Below are 11,136 nucleotides of genomic sequence, written 5' to 3'. Positions count from 1 at the left end.
CTCAATCAGTGGGTTAAGGATCGGGCGTTGCCGTGAGCTGTGGTGTAGGTCTAAGACGCGCCTCAGATCCTGCAATGCTGTGGCTGTGGTGCAGGCCGGCAGCTGTAGCTCCCACTCGACCCCTAGCCTGAGTACCTCCATATGCCACAAGTGCAGCCCTAAAAAGCAAAAAAAAAAAAAAAAAAAAAAAAGTCTTATTTATAATTTGTCAGAAACTACTGTTTCTTTAAAAATAACTTTTTCTGCCTTTATTGAGATGTACATTGTATAAGGTTTTGTTTGTTCTTTGTGGCTTTGTTTTTTGTTTTTTAGGGCCACACCTGCAGCATATGGAGGTTCCCAGGCTAGGGGTCGAATCGGAGTGTTAGCCGCTGGCCTACGCCACAGCCACAGCACCTCAGGATCCAAGCGGCATCACCACAGCTCATGGCAACACCGGATCCTTAACCCACTGAGCGAGGCCACAGATCGAACCCAAAACCTTATGGTTACTAGTTGGATTCATTTCCACTGCACCACAACGGGAACTCCTAACATTGCATACGTTTAACATATTGATTTAATACACTCATATACTGAAAAATGATCCGCGATGTTAGCTAACACCTTCATCACATCTCATAATTACCATTTCTTTTTTGTGGCGAGGCCATTTCAGATTTACTCTCCTAGCAACTGTCAGGTGTATAATAGTTTTATTAACTGTTATCGCTATGCTGTTCATTAGGTCCCCAGACCTTATTCATCTATAACTGGAAATCTGTACCCTCTGACCAACATCTCCGACCGTCCAGGCACCTGGTAATCACCACTCTACTGTCTGTTTCTATGAGTTCAACTACTTTAATTCCACATGTAGTGATATCATACAGTATTTGTTTTCCTCTGACTTATTTCACTTAGCGTAATGCCCTTAAGTTTCATCCGTGTTGTCACAAATGACAGGCTTTTCTTCCTTTTCATGGCTGAATAATATTCCATTGTGTATATCGTCCTACGTCTTTATTCATTTATCTGTTGGCAAACACTTAACTTCTTTCTGTCTTGGCGACCCCATTGCTTAATCTCTCTATCCCTCGGTCTCTGACTGTGTCGAGTTAGTTGGGGCTGATAAAGTCATCTTCATCGTAAAGATGTTGGGAGGCTTAAATGAGTAGAAAAGTGTAATACACTGAAAACGGTGTCTGGCACTGCGGGCCTTTATTAATGTGGGTTCTTGATTTTTCCATCTTGACAAATCATGCTATGTGCTGGGTCTGAAGGACGGAGAAAAGACTGAAAAAATGGTTTCTACTCTTCAGTTGGCCAGCATCCAGTAGGGACAGGCATGGGAAGAAATTCCCGGGAAGATCCTCTGTATGATGTGGTAGAAGGAGGGTGCAAGCCTTGTGAAAGGGAAGACCGACTGATATGCCGGGCCGATCATGGAAGGCTTCCCAGGAGAGGGTTTACATGGAGAGAAGTAAATAGAATTGCATTGAGCAAAAGCTTGGAGGCAAGACAGGTCTTGGTGTGTTTGGGGAATTTGTTAGTAGGCCATCGTGGCTAAAGCTTAAAATGTGTGTGGCCCGAGGGCTGGTGAGGTCTAGACCAGAGGCTAACAGGATGGGTGAGAAAATGCAGCAAAAATATCTGACCTGATTCCTGGCTCGCCGAGACATTTAGAGAAAATACTCTGCCACCTCCCAGGCTAAAAACAGAAAGAGCAGAGTCTCAAGAATCACCCTGAAGAAGAATCTTCTGGCGTTCATTCCTCCCCCATGGAGGCATCCGTGCCAACTCTATCCCAGGCTCCCTTGAGGGGGAGGGTCTGGCATGGTTTCTGGAGCTCTGACGCACTGGGCTCTGACGCAAGGGGTGGGCAAGACGGTTTAGAGCTGAAGCGGGTGGTCAGGGTCAGATAGTGGGCACCATGATGGAGCTGGAGGTGGGCAGTGCGCAGCCCCACCTGACCCCTTCCTGGGCTCCGTGCCCAACCCTGAGCTCATGCCCCTTGGTCTTGCCAGGACTCTTCTGGCTCTGTTAGCTGGCTGCCCAGCGCCCCACCGGTGACACCTGCCACCACCTCCAAATGCTTTCTGCCCCACAGTCTGCTCACTCCCACAAGTCCCCCATGCCACCCCTCCACAGGCGGAAGGGTCAGCAGGCGCAGCCCTGCAGTTCTTTTGCCCTGTTTTCATGGGGCCTCTTGGCAATGATGCCCACACTTTTCTGGTCTCACCCCTTAGAAGAGACTGAGCCAAGTCATTTCCAGGCTGGGGGAAGGGCAGCAAGAATCTGGGGACCAGGGCCGTTTAAGGTTTTCCTAAGGGTGTTCCTGTTGTGGCTCGGGGGGTTAAGAACCCGACTAGTATCCATGAGGATGCAGGTTCAATCCCTGGCCTCACTCAGTGGGTTAAGGATCCGGTGTAACTGTGAGCTGTGGTGTAGGTCACAGATGTGGCTTGGATCCCAAGTTACTGTGGCTGTGACGTAGACTGGCAGCCGTAGCTCCAATTCAATCCCTAGGCCAGGAACTTTCATGCATCGAGGGTGTGGCCCTAAAAGGACCAAAAAAAAAAAAAAAAAGACTTTCCCAGGCCCCAAGGCCACTTTGTCTTGAAGGCCTCATCCCACAACACAACACACCACATGAAATGAGTCCCTATTTCACAGTAAACAGAATTCTTCAAAGGCAACGTGGGGCATCCATCCCAGTTTGGCAAGGACCCTATAGTTTATCAAATATTAACTTTGATTTTCTTTCCCCATTTTGAAGGCAACAGTGGAAAAAGGAAAAAAAAATGAAAACCATGCTAATTTAGTGTGCTTTGCATTTCAGATGCTCTATCTCACTGCTCCTCACCACAAGCCTGTGCGGTGGCAGGACAAGCAGTGCCCACTGTACAGATGCAAAAACTGAGGTTCTTAGGTGAGATCCCTAGGGGCAAGAAACCAATTGCAAAAGACAGATGGAGCCCCCACTGCTGGCTGCCTCAGCAGCAAGATGACAGGAAGGACAGAGGCTCAGGACCTGGGGCCAGGCTCAGGGACGGGGTACAGCACCTGGATGGGTGGAGGTCAGGGTTTGGGGACAGGAGGGGCCGGGGGGAAAATCTGGGCCCAGAGAGCAAGGGCCCACGGTTGGATGGGCAGCAGGCTAGGGACTTGGAACTGGAGCCCAGGTATCCCTATGGATGACAAAGATTCCAGACCTGCCCCTCCCCTGCCCCACCCTCTTGTCCCAGCAAAAGGACTCTCTGACTTGCATTTAAGCCCTTGAGCTCAAGTGCAAACTACTGGGTCCCACAGGATCCTGCTTGGCCCTTCACCTCCACAGCCCCATATGGCTCCATTCCCCTCCCCGGGGGAGTTCCTTCCCTCCACAAATATTTATGGGCACCTCCCAGGTGCTGAACAAACAGGGTTGATCAGATCAAACCCCCTCCTGGCTTTCAGGGAGTTTTCAGGCCAGCAAACTGCAGCTCCTTGGTATCTGTGGTTCCCTCTGCTTGGAATGCCTTCTCTCACCTTCTTTGCTTGGCTTATACCTGGTCATCTTTCAGGTCTTGGCTTAAAAATCACCTCCTCCAGGGAGCCCACTCAGATTGGATGAGCCTCCTTCCTTTGCGCTCCCATGGTGCTTTATCACATCGTCTTGTGACTTGGTCATAAGCTGGTGTCCCCTACCGGACTGTGAACTCCATGACGGTAGCGCCTGTCTTGCTCATTGGCCCTCAGATCGGCACTGACCTGAAAATATAGGCATTTATAAATGCCAGCTGGTAAATGGGGCAAAACAGCCTTGCAGTCATCCCTGGGAGTGGTTTCCCCGTTGGCTCAGAGTGATAATGAGCCATCGCTCACAGAGCCACACTCCAGGTTCTAACTCATGTAGAAGGTGGTTTATGTTTATTTTGCAGTTTTCTTCCCCCCCCGCCCCCCTTTTAGGGCCACACCTGAGGCATATGGACATTCCAGGCTAGGGGTCGAATTGGAGCTGCAGCTGCCGACCTACACCACAGCCACAGCAACACAGGATCTGAGCCGCTCTGCGATCTACACCACAGCTCACAGCAATGCTGGATCCTTAACCCACTAAGCGAGGCCAGGGATCAAACCTGCAGCCTCATGGATCCTAGTCAGGCTCATTAATGCTGAGCCACGATGGGAACTCCCATATTTTGCAATGTGGGGAAACTGAGGCCTAGAGAGGTTATGAAGTGACCCAAGGTCGTACAGTGACCTTGGTGCTCTTAACCTGCCACCTCTGAGGTTGCGGAAAAGGTTAGCCGATGTCAGATACTTAGCATGAAATAGACACACGTTAGAAGGGGCGGCAGGGGCAGTTCTGCAAGGGGAGGGGCTCCTGGGAGAGCCTTTCCTCTGGGGGGTTGGGAGGTGGTAAGAATCTGCCTGTTATTCCCAAGTCTGGGTCTCAAAGACTGGCATCCGTGTCTTCACAGGCGGTTCTTGTTTATGCTAAACTGACATCTGCCTCCCAGAGGAGATTCCGCAGGTGGCCTGATGCTCAGGGCCCACCTGGATTGAACCTTCTCCCTTTCCTCCCTGCAGCCCTTCCGGGAGCTGAGCCTACACCACAGCCACAGCAATGCCAGATCTGAGCCACATCTGGGACCTATGCTCACGGCAACACCGGATCCTTGACCCACCGAGCAAGGCCAGGGATTGAACCCAAATCCTCCTGGATACTCTTTGGGTTCCTAACCTGCTGAGCCACCACAGGAGCTCCAGCCAAGTTCTTTTCTTTTTTCTTTTTTTTTTTTTTTTCCCTTTTTTGGCTGCACCCGCGGCATATGGGAAGTTCCTGGGCCAGGAGTGGCATCCAAGCTGTGGCTTTGAACTGCGCCACAGCCGCGGCTATGTCAGATCCTTAACCCCCTGTGCCACAGCGGGAACTCCTTCAGCTAGATTCTCAGCTCTCTCCTCTTTGCCCCAGCCCTCACATTCAAGGTCTCAGCCCTTGGGCCCATCCCAGTCATTGTTCTAAGCTCCTGGCCCACGACCCCCCCTCCCTGGGCTGAGGCCTCACGGGCCAGTTAACTGGGCACTGGAAACACCCAATGATCCTGTCTTGGCCCTTGTCCCTGAGGTTCTTCCATGTCCCTGCCCCTTCCCAGTGAGATTGCAGGCATGTTGGGTGGGGCCCTGACTGAGAAGCCTCCTCTGACCTCCCAGTCAGAGTCACTCTGTCCCCAGACTCTGTGGCACTCTGCTCAGCGCCTTTGGTGCAGGTCACGCGTTGCTGTCACAAAGGACCCTGAGCTTAAAACAACAGAACTTTATTCTCTCAGTCTGGAGGCCAGGAGTCTGAAAGCACACTGTCAGCAGCGTCAGTTCCCTCTGGAGTCTTGAGGGAGAACGTCGTCCCTGACTCTCTGCCAGCTTCTGGTGGCAGCTGGTAGCCCGTGGTGTTCCTCGGCTCGGGGCTTCCCAGCTCCAGTCCCTGCGCCCAGTTCACAGGCCTTCTCCTCCCGGCGCCTCTGATCTTCCCTAGAGGGGCACCAGTCACCAGAGGGAGGGCCTGTACAGTGAAGACCCTCCTTTCTTTCTTCTTCCTTTTTTTTGCTTTTTAGGGCTGCATGTGTCACATGTGGAAGTTCCCAGGCTAGGGGTCGAACAGAAGCTGCCAGCCTGCACCGCAGCCACAGCAACGCCCAATAGTTAACCCACTGAGCGAGGCCAGGGATTGAACCTGCGTCCTCATGGATACGAGTCAGGTTCATTACCACTGAGCCACGATGGAAACTTGGAAGATCTTATTTCTAAATAAAGTTACGTTCACAGGTAATAAGGGTTAGGACTCAAGATATATTTTGGGGGGGGAGGGGGCACGATTCCTCCCACTACACTGACCTCTCAGGGGTCAGGGACAATGTCAGGTTTGCCTCCACATCCCCAGAAAATGCTCACGGGAAAAGTGTTGTTGACAGGACTCAGTGACTAGGAATCCAAACAATGTGTCCACAGCAGATGCCTGAGGGGCTTGTGGGCTGGAGCCCATGGAATGGCCGGCTACAGATACCAGGGGCACGAGTGTCCTTGCCTCCCCGGGCACCAGCTTCTCTGGCGAGGACCCAGGAAAGGACCCCTGCCGGGCATCCCTTGGCCTGGGCACTGAGCCCCCCACCCGGCAGCTGGCACGAGTGGGAACCTGCGGCCTTGTGGGAGGGGCCCAGGTTGGAGCATAAAGGGCTGAGGTGGGGGGAGTTCCCGTCGTGGCGAAGCTGAAACAAATCCAACTAGGATCCATGAGGATGTGGGTTTGATCGCTCGCCTCGCTCAGTGGGTTAAGGATCCGGCATTGCCGTGAGCTGTGGTGTAGTTTGCAGACGCAGCTTGGGTCCTGCAATGCTGTGGCTGTGGTGTAGGCCAGCAGCTGCAGCTCCAATTCGACCCCTAGCCTGGGAACCGCCATATGCCACAGGTGCAACCCTAAAAAGCAAAAAGAAGGGCTGAGAGATTACAGCAGGGGGAGGGAGGATGGAGGCAGCCCCAAGGCTTGGCATGGGGGTCTGCGGACACACGTGGGCGTGGGTGTGCTCTCCCGCCCACCCGCCACAGCAGCTGGGACTCTGGTGGCCTCCTGCTCCCACCATCAACATTCCCTGGAAGCTGGGACTGCCAAAGACTGAGGTGGGTGGGGCAATAAAAGGACCATTTCAGCCAGAGAGCATGGGCCCAGGGAGCCGATGGGGCTGGGAGTCAGGTGGGAGCAGCCCAGCTACCACACCGCTCTGAGCCCCAGAGGAGAGACTGAACCCAGCAGGAGAGAAGCAGCTAGCAGGCAGGTGGCCCTGGCGCGGGCTGGGTGGCTGGAATGGGGGCCCTGCAGCTCCCTCCCAGGTTTCCTCTGCCCTCATGCCAGCGACAGCTTCCCCCACCCAAGGGGCTCTTAGTTGCAGGTAAAGGAGGCAGCCCAGGCATCCTGTGGGTACAGGCACAGAGTCCTAGGGTAGGGGTTGCAACGGCAAAGCCAGAAGGCTGAAGCCAGCTCTGGGAGAACGGGTCCCCACCTCCTTGACAGCATTGGCCTCTCCAGGCCTGCCTCTCCTCCTCGGCAACATCTGCCCACCCCGGGTGCTGCCCCTTGCCTCATGCTCCCAGCATCCTAGCCGTGGTAGAGGTAGCTGCCCTGGGGCCCCTTCCTTATCCTGGCATGGATGCGGGGAGACACAGGGACTAGGCAAAGTGGGTGCCCAGGGTGATGGGCTGATGGGAAGCTCACCTGGGAGCAAAGGGAAGTCAAGGGCCTCCTTGGAGAGCGAGGGCTCAGGACTTGGGCCCCGGGCTCGTGGGCTCCACACGGCCAGTGATTTCAGCTCTCCTGGACTCGGCTTCCTCAGTAGCAAAAGAATTGCAGCATCAGCCTGGCGGGATCAGATGAAATAATGAATACAAAGAGGGTTTGAAACACGCCTGACAGGACCCAGCTGCTGTGGCTTCACTGCTAGAATCCCTTTGTGACAGGTGCTCTGATCTTTATAAAGTTCCTTTGTATGTGACCAGAAAAAACGGTGGATACGGAAGGTTCCGGTAGCTCCTTCTACCCTTGCTGGCAAGGAGGGCTCTGGATCTCAGGGGGGTGGAATGAGAAGGAGGGGCCTGGAGACTGGAGGGAGGCCTGGCTGGATTTCCCTGGGCAGGCCAGAGAGCTCAGGGCTGGGGAGAAATGTCATCACAAAAAGGCAGGGTGAGGGCAGGGGTGGGAAAACCCAAATAGAAAGCTCTGGAAAGTGTGGCTATAGCAGCAGCTCCCATTTGCCAAGGGCTTGCTGTACACTGGGCACCGGCCCCTTCAAGGCTCCTCCAACCTCGTAAGGCGACAGCAGCTGCACCCCTATTTTACCCATGAGAACACTGAGTTCAGAGACGTGAAGACACTTGTCTGGGATGGAAATTCAGGTTCATGTCTGTCTGACCGCAGAGCTCATTCCCTGGAGCCTTAGGCTGAGCCTCTCCAAATAGGGGGAGGTAGGCCTGTAGGGTTACAGGCTTTCAAGACACAGGGCAGACAAGTGCCGGCCAGGGCCTGGACTGGAGGGCAGGGCCCCTTGCTGGAGAACTGGCCTTGGGGCCCGCTTCTGCTCCTATCTCCAGAGCTCCCCAGCTGGGCCTCCTTGGCTGGTCCTTCCTTTCTCTGTGTCTTAGGGTTTTCAGTCTTTTTTTTTTTTTAACTGCATCCATAGCATGTGGAAATTCCCGGTCCCAGGCCAGGGATCCAATCCACACCACAACTATAATTCAAGCCACAGCAGTCACAACACCAGACCCTTAACCCGCTGAGTCACCAGGGAAGTCCTGGGCCTTGGTGTGTAAATGCGCTAACTCCACACACAGCGTCCCCAGGAGGTGGGGGTGGAGCATCCTTTGGACCAGACCTCAGGGCAATGTTTCACCCACCATGCCCTGGATCCTCAGGAACTGGTGGCAATGGTCCTGGAAGCTGCTGAGGAATGAGGAGGGGGAGTTCCCGACGTGGTACAGTGGAAATGAATCCGACTAGGAGCCATGAGGATGCAGGTTTGATCCCTGGCCTTACTCAGTAGGTTAGGGATCTGGCGTTGCAATCGAGCTGCGGTGTAGGTTGCAGACGTGGCTCAGATCCTGAGTTGCTGTGGCTGTGGTGTAGGCCGGCAGCTGCAGCTCCAATTGGACCCCTGGCCTGGGAACCTCCATATGCCAAGGATGTGGCCCTAAAAAGCAAAAAAAAAAAAAGAGGAGGGGCCCAGCTTGGAGTCGGGGCAAGCAGGCCAGCAGCCACGGTCAGCCCCACCGGGACAGGCTGGTGAAGCAATGGGCGGCTGGCTCCGGTTCCTGGAGCGCAGGGCTTCGAGATGGTCTCAAGGGAGATGATGACACAGGCTGTGGCCTTCACTGACCGGCACTAGAGCCACAACTTAGACGCCAAGACGTATCAGACCTTCCTGTCCCTGGGGAGGGTCCAAGGGTCTCGCGTCTTCGGCAGAGGCGAGTGATTCATGTGACTCCTGCCGCTCTCTCCAGGGCCACCACAGCCCGGGCACCAGATGGGTGGGCTTACATCCTGCTCGGGGCCCCACATAGGGTATAGGCTCTCAAGCCAGAGCCCTCTCTGCAGGTGGCTTCTGTGTCTTGCAGGGTCTCTGGTGGAGGCTCAAGGTGGGTTTGACTCAGGCAGGAGATGGATCCAGGCCCAGGTAAGGCCTTGGCCCTGAGCACAGCTAGCAGTTAATCCCAGCCATCTGGGAACCTCCATCTGCTACCAGTCCCCTGGTTACCAGGCTACTGGGGCTCCAAATACCATGGCCCAACCCCTCCCATCAACACCCACTCTGGGATCCAAGCTCCCCCCACCCCTCCCTAGCACCTCACTCACTCATTCACTCATTTATTCATACAACATGTATTGAGTACCTACTGTATGCCATGTACAATCTCAAATAGACTACGGGGAAGATAATGGACCTGTCAAAGTGTAAAGTTCAAAGAAAGGACCCTAGGGAGTTCCCTGGTGGCTATGCGGGTTAAGGATCTGGCATTATCACTGCTGTGGCTGTGGTCGCTGCTCTGTGCAGGTTTGATCCCTGGCCCAGGAACTTCCTCATGCCATGGGCGCAGCCCCCCAAAAAGGACTCTGGAGTCAGGCTTCTAGGTTCAAACTCTGGCTCTGCTGTTTTCCAGCTGTGTGACCATGAGCAAGTCACATAACCTCTCTGAGTCCTAGTTGCCTCAACTGTAAAATAGGGCAAAGAGTAATATCTCCTCATGGGGTTAGGGTGAGGATTCAATGCCTTAATATAGCGTTCAAAGAGCAGTTGGCACACAGTAAGTGTGCTGCGGGTTTGTGATTACTAGTCTCATGGTAGATGCAGAAAATGAGCCATAAACAAATAAAATAATTGTAGGTTATGGCTGGTATCCTGCAGGAAATAATAGCAGGCTGTGGGTGGAAGACTCTAGGTGGGGTAGTGGAGGGGCTCTCTGAGAGGTAATTTTTTTTCTGACCATGGCACAGGGGCTTGAAGTGCGATCTCAGTTCCCAGACCAGTGACTGAACACAACCACCTCCAGCCCGCAGCGGTGCAAACGCTGAGTCCTAACCACTAGGCCACCAGGGAACTCCCAAGAGGTGACTTCTTTAGGGTGATGTGCAGAGGATGGAGGAAACAGTCTTGGCAAGAGCAGGAAAAGTGCTTTCCAGGCAGAGACACCAGCAAGTGAGAATCCCCGGGGTGGAAAATGGCTTGGCAGGTGTGGGGAACACCAGAAGGCCGAGATGCAGGAGATGAGTGGGTGAGGACAAAGACAGCACGACCGGTCGGAGAGGCCAGGCAGTCCTGGGAAACAACAGAAAGGAGCTGGGCTTTTATTTCAGGGCAGTGGGCAGCCGCACACGAGGTGTTTTTGTTTTTGTTTTTGTAAGCTGTGTTGATGTGTATCACACATGTAGAGAAGCGTACAAATCCTAAGTGAGCAGTGCCCCAAATTTTCACAAAAGAAAGAAAGAAAGAAAATAGAGCCGGGGTGGCGGAGCAGAGGGACCAGCACTGACATCAAAATCAGAACATGAAGGAGTTTCCGTTGGGGCTCAGAGGTAAAGAACCCAACTAGTATCCGTGAAGATGTGGGTTTGATCCCCGGCCTCAATTAGTGGTTAAGGATCCAGCGTTGCACTGAGCTGTGGTGTAGGTCGCAGATGCGGCTCGGATCTGGCATGGCTGTGGCTGTGGCGTAGGCCAGAAGCTGTAGCTCTGATTTGACCCCTAGCCTGGGAACCTCCATATGCTGAGGCTGAGGGTATGACCCTAAAAAGCGAAAAAACAGAACATGAGCAGCATCCCAGGATCCCCTCAAGCCTCTTCCAGTCACCGACCCCATGGTAACTGCCAGGCTAATGACGCCTAACAGCAGAACAGTTCTGCCTGCATTTTGATCCTTCTATAAATGGAATATGCAGCATGTATTCTCTTGTGGCTGGTTTCTTTCACTCAACCTTACAAGCAAGATTCATCCACCTGTTGGGGGGGGGGGTCTTCCCTCCTCTTTGCTGCACGGTGTGTGTGCCATTGTGATTGTACATACTCGACTGCTGATAGGCACTTGTCATTCCTATCTTTGGTGCATGTACATATGCTTTTCTCGTCATGGCAGGGT

At 53.6% G+C, this 11,136-nt stretch overlaps 1 long non-coding RNA gene across 6 annotated transcripts in view; it reads right to left on the bottom strand.

Annotated features, from left to right (window-relative positions):
* Positions 1-541: 541 nt before the first annotated feature.
* LOC146405040 (uncharacterized) overlaps positions 542-11,136 on the bottom strand; it is a 12,734-nt gene continuing 2,139 nt past the window's right edge. For all 6 annotated transcript variants that reach the window (XR_014836805.1, XR_014836803.1, XR_014836806.1 and 3 more), the window contains 2 exons: positions 7,229-7,370; positions 542-3,732 (listed from right to left, as the gene is read on the bottom strand). This is a non-coding gene — a long non-coding RNA (uncharacterized LOC146405040). The remainder of the gene's footprint in view (positions 3,733-7,228; positions 7,371-11,136) is intronic.

Source organism: Sus scrofa, chromosome 2 (assembly GCF_054392235.1).
Source record: "Sus scrofa isolate SSC_HxYL_T2T_F1_AM1 chromosome 2, Sscrofa_HxYL_maternal_Yorkshire_Landrace_v2.0, whole genome shotgun sequence".
Lineage (NCBI taxonomy): Eukaryota > Metazoa > Chordata > Mammalia > Artiodactyla > Suidae > Sus > Sus scrofa.
The sequence above is the reverse complement of the archived record's forward strand: the minus strand, read 5'-3'. Positions and strand labels throughout refer to the sequence as shown.